The sequence below is a fragment of the Choloepus didactylus genome, chromosome 1 (assembly GCF_015220235.1).
Source record: "Choloepus didactylus isolate mChoDid1 chromosome 1, mChoDid1.pri, whole genome shotgun sequence".
Classification (NCBI taxonomy): Eukaryota; Metazoa; Chordata; class Mammalia; order Pilosa; family Megalonychidae; genus Choloepus; species Choloepus didactylus.
Genome location: NC_051307.1, coordinates 139,598,317 through 139,608,866, shown reverse-complemented (window position 1 = coordinate 139,608,866; position 10,550 = coordinate 139,598,317).

Genomic DNA, 10,550 nt, shown 5'->3' with positions numbered 1-10,550 from the left:
TGAAATATGATGAGAAGTATTGTGCACCATGTCCAGGTGAGAGCATTTAGTTTCCAGTGTTTGACTCTCCTGCCTTCTCTTCCCCTCCAATGGTGATCATGAGAACACATGCAGTTATCAAGATGCCATATAAGCCAAACCTCCTGGAATACTGAACCAATCCACAAAAAACAGCTGCTCTAGAGTGCCGCCTGGCCTGTAGCAGACTTTGCAGAGCAAGAAATAAACTTCTATTGTGTTAAACCTCTGATGGGAGTTGTTCATTACAGTAACATATCATGCCTGCTACAATCTCTATTGTTTAATACACTTTGAGTTTGATAAGCTCTAACTTACAGCTGAGTGCATCGTAATTGATAGTACATGTGTGGCAAATGCTCCCATAAAATGAAAGTGTTGGATTCATGGTGAAGTGCGTATCTACTATTTTTGCCTGCCTGACTCCAGTCTCCTTCTGCTCATAACATCACAATTCTGCTTAAGCAAACCATATGGCAGACATGTCCATGCCCCACTCATGTCTTCTTGGCACTCGATTGTACTTACTGAAGACTGCTCCCTGTAAACTCCTATGAATCCCTACGTCTGAGAACTTTTTTCTGGCTTTTTTTTTTTTAGCTCTCTCAGCTCAAGCACAGGGAAAATCAGAAGTGCCAAAGAGATAATGTCCCAGGAGCCTTCAACAAATCACATAAAGAGATATGGTTGAAAACTATTTAGCTTCCTCACCCCTTAGTTGAGAAAACTCTGCAGTATGTTCTAGGCTGTCTTCCCGTGGAATTACTTTCCAGTTGCCCAGAGTGGGAACTACTTTGATAACAGACCGTTTATTGACTTCTTTACTTTTTCACTCCCCCATTGATGTTCCCTGGGATCACCTCCCAAATAAACAACTTGCTTTTGACTCTTTGTCTCAGGTTCTGCTTAGGGGACCCATCCAAGACATCATCCCTCACAAGTGGACACAATCTTTGTGGGACTGTCAATCAAGGTGCACCACTTGTTCTATTTTTGATAAGTGAATCTTGAACGGAATTACACAAAGACTGTCCACAGGGAGGCAGAGTCTTTTCCAGGGATCTGCTCATTTTTTCCTTCTTTATGGCTCCTCAACCCTTCTGACGCTGTCTTCTCTGAGTCAGATTCCCTACTTCCTCACCCCATTCTGTGTGTTACCCTGTATCCTTCCAACAGATTCATTTCAGGATGAGATAGCTAAAATTGCTTTCTGTGACTTACAGTCAAAAAAAAAAAAAAACCCCAATGAATATAGTTAATACATTAGACCTCTTTCAGCTATAAAGACTTTGCGATAAAAATGAACAAGTTATAAAAAGTATAAGAACACAAAATGCTATGTATTTATTATTCATAAAGTCAAATCCACAGAAGTCACTTTAAAATGTCAATGTTTTTAGGTTTCTTCACATTTTATTCAAAATAGCATCTCTGGCTGATGAGAATGTCTTCATAACATTTCAACACAATACCCGCCAACAGGTCCTGCTCTGGAAGAGCAAAATAGCATGATGGTGGGCAGGGTCATTGTTGTGGCTGTTATTTTGTTCTGTTTTTCCCTGTGAGGGCTATTAATTTCCACTATGTAGTATAGTATATATTTTTAAGTTTGAAGAGTAAAAAGTTCTTATGAGGTTTTCATGCAAAGAAATCTGCATGTTATAATCACAGAGAGAGAAAAACTTTATTTACCCCAATCTTTCATACCTGAATACAATTCATAGAGCAAAGTTATTTAAAGATGATTTAAAGAGGGGCTCCCAGTACCCAAATCCAGGATACAAGTTGAGCAACAAAATAAATAATGAGAGTAACCAGTTATAACACACAAAAAAAACATATATCCATGAGTCATTCTGATGTAAATAATTACATAACTAAATAAATGGAAGGATAAAATTCCAATTAATAAATGTAGAAGGAATGACGGAAATACAAAATTACCATTTGGTAACACTATAATAACAATTATTTCAGACAAGAATCATCTATGAGTGCTAAAATTGGCAGGTGAATGTATGATGTAAAACAGGATATTTATATGGTCTTATATATCTCCCCATTAGATACTTATTGCATACAAAGAGGAAGATAGTAATGTGACAGTGGGGAAACTTGGACATGATACAAGTTAACATCACGAATAATGAGACAAAGTGTCACCATGTGCCTCTTGATTGTATGCACTGAGAAGAGCACAGTAACAGTTTTGTGAGATTCTTGCCAACAACACATAACATGAATTTAATCATGAGTCAATGTCAGACAGGCCAAAACTGAGGGACGTTTTACAAAATAACTGGCCAGGACTTTTCAAAAGCACAAGGTCATGAAAGACAAGGAAAGACTGAGATTGGATCAGACCAAGAAAACATGTCAACTAAATGCAATGTGGGATCCTAGGCTGGAATCTGGTCCAGGAAAAGGGCATTAGTGGGACAATTTATGAAATTAAACTAAAAATTATAGATTAGTTAATAGTACTGCATCAATGTTAAATTCCTGTTCCTGATCATTGTACTGTGGTTATGCAAAATGTTAGCCTTTGGGAAAGATGCATGAAGGGTAAGCAGGAATTCTTTGCACTATTTTCACAATAGTTTTGTCTTACCTTCAAAATGAAAAGTTTTTTTTTTTTTTTTTAAGTTCAAAACATATTTAAAGAAGATTAAACAAACTTGCTCTGAAATAGCTATTGGAGGTGGGTGGTACATTGAGGAAGGAAATGTGGAAAATATTCGGCATATTGATTAGGACCTCTAAAATTTCCTTGTGTTCAGAGCAAGCTGTGTTCTCAAGGTGAAAAACAAAACGGAAACAAGAAACTAGATGTAAAAAAAATAACAAAGCATCACGAAGAAAAATGCAAAATAATCGCTTATTCAATGCATAAATGTCAAAGGAATCCAGAGCAAAGGATTGATTGAAGAAGAGATTAGGAGTATTAAGAAAAATATACTGGAAACTAGTGAAATATTTTTACATATATGGGAGATCTGTTTCCTCTATTAATTTCTGACCATAAATTATGAATATGTAGATCTCTGTAGACAAATGCAGATATTCTACTTCTAATAAGCATGTACTGTCTATATATTATAAATAGGAATTCCTCTCTATTGTAAGAGGGGGTAGATATGGGAAATTGTGCATAAATCAGAAAATTCTGGGGGAAAAAATGGAATTATTCCTTTAACAGAGAGAAACTGATCAGCCCGGTGGTTACACACAATAGCTAAATGGAAAGAAGGCTCAAGAGGATAACATAATAATATATTACAGTAGCAAAAAATTTGAGCATTAACTATATGCCATGCAAGATTGATTAAGATGTCTCCATGTTAATTCATATAATCCTCACAATATATGAGGTGGGTCTCCTATTAATCCCATTTTACAATGATAAAATATAAGCAGCAAAATGGGATTTGCATGCAGGCAGCTTGATCTGGAGGTGGAGTTTTTTTTTTTTTATTAAATTCAGTTTTACTGAAATACATTCACACACCATACAATCATCCATGGTATACAATCAACTGTCCACAGTATGATAACATAGTTATGCATTCATCACCACAATCTATCTCTGAACATTTTCCTCACATCAGAAAGAACCAGAACAAGAATAAAAAATAAAAGTGAGAAAAGAACACCCAAATCATCCCCCCCATCCCACCCCATTTGTCCTTTAGTTTTTTTTTTTTTTTTTTTAATTCAGTTTTATTGAAATATATTCACAAACCATACAGTCATCCATGGTATACAATCAACTGTTCACAGTATGATCATATAGTTATGCGTTCATCACCACAATCTATTTCTGAACACTTTCCTTACATCAGAAAGAACCAGAACAAGAATAAAAAATAAAAGTGAGAAAAGAACACCCAAATCATCCCCCCCATCCCACCCCATTTGTCCTTTAGTTTTTATCCCCATTTTTCTATTCATCCATACACTAGATAAAGGGGGTATGATCCACAAGGTCTTCACAATCACACTGTCACCCCTTGTAATCTACATTATTATATAATCATCTTCAGGAGTCCAGACTGCTGGGTTGGAGTTTGGTAGTTTCAGGTATTTACTTCTAGCGATTACAATACATTAAAACCTAAGAGGTGTTATCTATATAGTGCATAAGAATGTCCACCAGAGTGAGCCCTCGACTCCATTTGAAATCTCTCAGCCACTGAAACTATTTCATCTCATTTTGCATCCTCCTTTTGGTCAAGAAGATAGTCTCAGTCCCATGATGCCGGGTCCAGATTCATCCCCAGGAGTCATATTCTGCATTTCCAGGGAGATTTACAACCCTGGGAGTTGGGTCCCATGTAGGGGGGAGGGCAGTGAGTTCACCTGCCAAAGTGGCTCAGTTAGAAAGAGAGAGGGCCACATCTGAGCAACAAAGAGGTACTCAGGGGGAGACTCTTAGGCACAATTATATGCAAGTTTAGCCTCTCCTTTGCAGTAACGAGCTTCATAAGGGCATGTCCCATGATCGAGGGCTCAGCACATCAAACCGTCAGTCCCAATGTTTGTGACAACATCAACACCAGTCCAGATGAGGATGTCCAACACATCCGCACCTTCCCCCAGATCCTCGGGGCTGGGGAGGGGGAGGCTGTAAATATATTTTTTATTATCTGCCCGAATTACTCTGGGATGTGTCACTATTTCACTCCAGCCTATACTAAGCTACCATATCTCACTTCCTATTCAAAGTTCCATGCAATTGTGGTGCTTGAACAAACCGACTGTAGACTTGTACCGTTTAGAAAATTTAGATCCTGTACCAAATAGATATCTCTTCCCTTGGTCTCATATGGAAGTTGAAGTTTTAAAACACAGTCAGTTCGACCTTTACCTTTTGGCCTGGCTTGCCCTGGTCTTAACCAGACCTGCTTCATTCATAACACTAATTGAAGTCTGGGCTATTTTTCAGCTTTTTTTTTTTTTTTTAACAATTGCTGTATGCACTAATACTGACATTCATATCTGCCGAGCTCTATGTAGCTCTGAGTTTCAGGTGTCTCAGAGATACGCATTGTTCCAGAGACCAATCAGGTTATACACTAAGGGATCAGCATCTCAAAGTTTAGAGATAGGCCTTACAATTCAGGGATAGAGTTAACTGCTGTAAGAGCTTAAAATCTAGGGACCATTACAATAATTATGTCCATATCAGGCTATGTTCTAAGATTCAATTCTGAGTGTACACATTGCAGTTAGTCCATATTGGTGAGGCATTAAAGTGTTTGCCTTTATTTCTGGTGTACTTCACTCAAATACTGTGTACAGGATCCATTCACCTCATTGTGTGTCTCACAGCTTCACTCCTTCTTGTAGTTGCTCAATGTTCCACTGTATGCGTACACCACAGTACACCATTCCATTCTTCAGTCAGTGTACCCTTAGGTCATCTGCACCCTTTGCAGATCATGATTACTCCCTCCATGAACACCAGTTTGAAAACGTCCATTCGTGTGTCTGCTCTCAGATCTTCAAATGACATACCCCATAATGAGGTTGCAGGACCTTTTGGTCCCCACATACTTAACTTTTTGTGGAACAACCACATTAACCTTCAGAAAGGCTACACCATTCTACCTGTTCATCAACAGTAGATAGGTACATCCCTCTCACCATGTTTTCTCCAACACTTTTACTCCTATATATATATTTTCCTACTATTTTATAGAGTTATATTCATATACCATACATTTATCCACAGTGTACAATCAGTTGTTCATGGTATCATCATAAAGTTGTACATTTATCACCACAATCAGCACTTGAACATATTGATTACTACAAGAAAAATTGTTTTTTTTTAGCAATAAGAAAAAAAATGATAAAAAGAAAAATAACGTCATACAATACAATATAATAGTAAGGACAGCAAATAACACCACTACCAAGAATCCCATATTCCTCCCCTATATCCCCCTCTCATATACATTTAGCATTGGCATATTGCCTTTGTTACATTTAATGGAGGTATATTACAATGTTACTGTTGACCATAGACTCCAGTTTGCTTTGATTATGTTTTTTCCTGAATACCATCCCTTTTTCAACTCTCTACACGGCTGACATTCATTTGCTTTCCCACATGCAAAAACATTTTTATATTTGTATATTTAGTAGCAGTCATTGGCCACTCCAGTTTTTGCCAAGTTATACAGTCCCAGTCTTTACCATCTATCTTTACCTCTGGTGTCATACATTCTCCTATCCCACCTCTTTCAGCTTTACTCACAGACATCCTTGTTTAGTGTACTTACAATACTGTGCTACCATCACACAGTATTATGCTGTCTATTTCTGGATCTATGCAATCAATTCTAAACATTCTGTAGTCCTTCAGCATCAAATGGCTGGTCTCTGCCCTCTTTCTATCTCCTGGTCGCCTGTGTTGTCAGCTTTTAACTCCCAAAGTTTGTTCATTAATATCTGTTCATATTAGTGAGACCATACAGAATCTGTCCTTTTGTTTCTGCCTAACTTCACTCAACATAATGTCCTCAAGGTTCATCCACATTATGACATGATCCATGTCTTTGTTCTGTCTTACAGCTGCATAATATTCCATCATGTGTATATACCACAGTTTGTTTATCCACTCATCTGTTCATGGACATTTGGGCTGTTTCCATCTCTTGGCAATTGTGAATAACGCTGCAATAAACATTGGTTTACAAATGTCTGTTTGTGTCTTAACTTTCAGTTCCTCTGAGTATATACCTAGCAATGGAATAGCTGGGACATACGGCAAATCTATATTTAGCTTCCTGAGGAACCTCCACACTGTCTTCCAGAGTGGTTGCACCATTCTACATTCCCACCAACAATGAATAAGTGTGCCTCTTTCTCCACATCCTCTCCAGCACTTGTCATTTTCTGTTTTTTGGATAATGGCCATTCTGGTAGGTATGAGATGATATTTCATTGTGGTTTTGATTTGCATTTCCTTAATAGCCAGTGAAGTTGAGCATTTTTTCATATGTTTTTGAGCCATTTGTATTTCTTCTTCAGAAAAATGTCTGTTCATGTCTTTTGCCCATTTTTTAATTGGATTGTTTGTCTTTCTGTTATTGAGATGCAGGATTCCTTTATATATTCGGGATATTAAACCCTTATCTGATATGTGGTTTCCAAATATCATCTCCCATTGTGTAGGTTGCCTTTTCACTTTTCTGACAAAGTCCTTTGATGTACAAAAGTGTTTAATTTTGAGGAGATCCCATTTGTCTATTTGTTCTTTGGTTGCTCGCGCCTTGGGTGTGAGGTCTAAGAAACCACCTCCTATCACAAGATCTTTAAAATATTGCCCTACATTTTCTTCTAAGAGTTTTATGGTCTCGGTGCTAATGTTTAGGTCTTTGATCCACTTTGAGTTAATTTTGGTATAAGGTGTGAGATGGGCATCCTCTTTCATTCTTTTGGAAACGGATATCCCGTTCTCCAAACACCATTTATTGAACAGGCTGCTCTTTCCCAGTTGCTTTGGCTTTACTGCCTTATCAAAGATCAGTTGTCCATAGATGTGAGGGTCTACTTCTGAACACTCAATTCGATTCCATTGGTCAGTATATCTGTCCTTATGCCAGTACCATGCTGTTTTGAGCACTGAAGCTTTGTAATATGCTTCAGTCAGGTAGTGTGAGACCTCCCACTTCGTTCCTCTTTCTCAAGATATTTTTGGCTATTCAGGGCACCTTACCCTTCCAAATAAATTTAATTATTGGTTTTTCTATTTCTGTAAAGTAAGTTGTTGGGATTTGAATTAGTATTGCATTGAATCGGTAAATCAGTTTAGGTAAAATTGCCATCCTAACTATATTTAGTCTTCCAATCCGTGAACATATATGTTCTTCCATTTCTTTAGGTCTTGTTCAATTTCTTTTAGCAGTTTCTTATAGTTTTCTATGTAAAGGTCTTTGTGTCCTTGGTTAAGTTTATTCCTAAATACTTGATTCTTTTGGTTGCTATTGTAAATGGGATTTTTTTTTCCTCCTCTTGTTGCACATTACTTGTGTATAGGAACACTACAGATTTTTGCGTGTTGATCTTGAAGCCTGCTACTTTGCTGTATTCATTGACTAGTTCTAGTAGCTTTGCTGTAGATTTTTCTGGATTTCCTACATATAGAATCATGTCATCTGCAAATAGTGAAAGTTTTACTTCTTCCTCTCCAATTTGGATGCCTTTTATTTCTTTTTCTTGCCTAATCGCTCTAGCTAGAACTTCCAGCACAATGTTGAATAACAATGGTGATAGTGGGCATCCCTGTCTTGTTCCTGATCTTAGAGGAAAAGCTTTCAGTCTCTCCCCATTGAGTGTCATGTTAGCTGTGGGTTTTTCATATATTGCCTTTATCGTATTGAAAAAGTTCCCTTCTATTCCTATCCTTTGAAGTGTTTTCATCAGGAAAGGATGTTGAATTTTGTCAAATGCCTTTTCTGAATCAATCGAGATGATCATGTGGTTCTTCTGCTTTGATTTATTGATGTGGTGTATTACATTATTTGATTTTCTTGTGTTGAACCAGCCTTGCATACCTGGAATAAATCCCACCTGGTCGTGGTGTATAATTCTTTCAATGTGCTGCTGGATTCGATTTGTGAGTATTTTGTTGCGGATTTTTGCATTTATATTCATTAAAGAAATTGGTCTATAATTTTCTTTTTTTGTAGTATCTTTGTCTGGTTTTGGTATTAAGGTGATGTTGGCTTCATAGAAAGAGTTAGGTAGCTTTCCCTCTTCAATTTTTTTGAAGAGTTTGAGCAGGATTGGTACTAATTTGTTCTTTAATGCTTGGTAGAATTCACATGTGAAACCATGTGGTCCTGGGCTTTTCCTTTTTGGGAGCTTTTTGATGACTGACTCAATCTCTTTACTTGTGATTGGTTTGTTGAGGTCATCTATTTCTTCTTGAGTTAATGTTGGTTGTTTATGCTTTTCTAGGAAGTTGTCCATTTCATCTAAGTTGTCTAGTTTATTAGCATATAGTTGCTCATAGTATCTTCTCATTATCTCCTTAATTTCTGCAGGGTCTGTAGTTATATTTCCTTTCCCATCTCTGATTGCATTTATTTGCATCTGCTCTCTCTCTCTCTCTCTTTTTTTTTGTTAGCCTAGCCAGTGGTCCATCAATTTTATTGATTTTCTCAAAGAACCAACTTCTGGTTTTGTTGATTCTCTCTATCATTTTCCTGTTCTTAATTGCATTTATTTCTGCTCTAATCTTTGTTATTTCTTCCCTTCTGCTTGCTTTGGGGTTAGTTTGCTGTTCTTTCTCTAATTCCTCCTGGTGAGCAGTTAATGCTTCAATTTTTGCTCTCTCTTCTCTTTTAATATAGGCATTTAGGGCAATAAATTTCCCTCTCAGCACCACTTTTGCTGCATCCCATAAGTTTTGATAAGTTGTGTTTTCATTGTCATTTGCCTCAAGGTATTTAGTAATTTCTCTTGTAATTTCTTCCTTTACCCACTGGTTTTCTAAGAGGGTGTTGTTTAGCCTCCATATATTTGTGAATTTTATGACCTTCTGCCTTTTATTTATTTCCAACTTCATTCCATTGTGGTCTGAGAAAGTGTTTTGTATAATATCAATATTTTTTAATTTGTTGAGACTTGCTTTGTGACCCAACATGTGGTGTATCCTAGAGAATGTTCCATGAGCACTTGAGAAAAAAGTGTATCCTGCTGTTGTTGGATGTAGTGTTCTATAAATGTCTGTCAAGTCTAGTTCATTTATCATACAATTCAACCTCTCTGTTTCTTTAGTGATCCTCTGTCTAGATGTTCTATCCATTGATGAGAGTGGTGTATTGAAGTCTCCAACTATTATTGTAGAGGTATCTATTTCTCCTTTCAGTGATCGCAGTGTTTACCTCATGAATTTTGGGGCATTCTGGCTTGGTGCATAAAAATTTATGATTGTTATGTTTTCTTGATGAATTGACCCTTTTATTAATATATAGTGTCCTTCTTTGTCTCTTGTAATTGTTTTACTTTTGAAGTCTAACTTGTCTGATATTAATATAGCTACTCGCGCTTTTTTCTGGTTGTTGTTTGCATGAAATATCTTTTTCCAACCTTTCACTTTCAGTCTATTTTTGTCCTTGTATCTAAAGTGAGTTTCTTGTAGACAGCATATAGATGGGTCCTGTTTTTTAATCCATTCTGCCAGTCTGTGTCTTTTTATGGGGAGTTTAATCCATTTACATTTAGTGTTATTACTGTAAGGGCAGTACTTTCTACTACCATTTTGTTTTTTGGAATTTATATGTCATATCTTATTTTTTCCTCTCTCTCCTTTTACCTTTCCTGATAATCTTCATTTCTGCACTCTTCTCCAACTCTCTCTCTCCTGTCTTTTCCTATCAGCCTGTAGCACTCCCTTTAGTATTTCTTGTAGTGCTGGGCTCTTATTCACAAACTCTCTCAGTGTCTGTTTGTCTGAAAATGTTTTAATCTCTTCCTCATTTTTGAAGGAAAGTTTTGCTGGATATAGAATTCTTGGT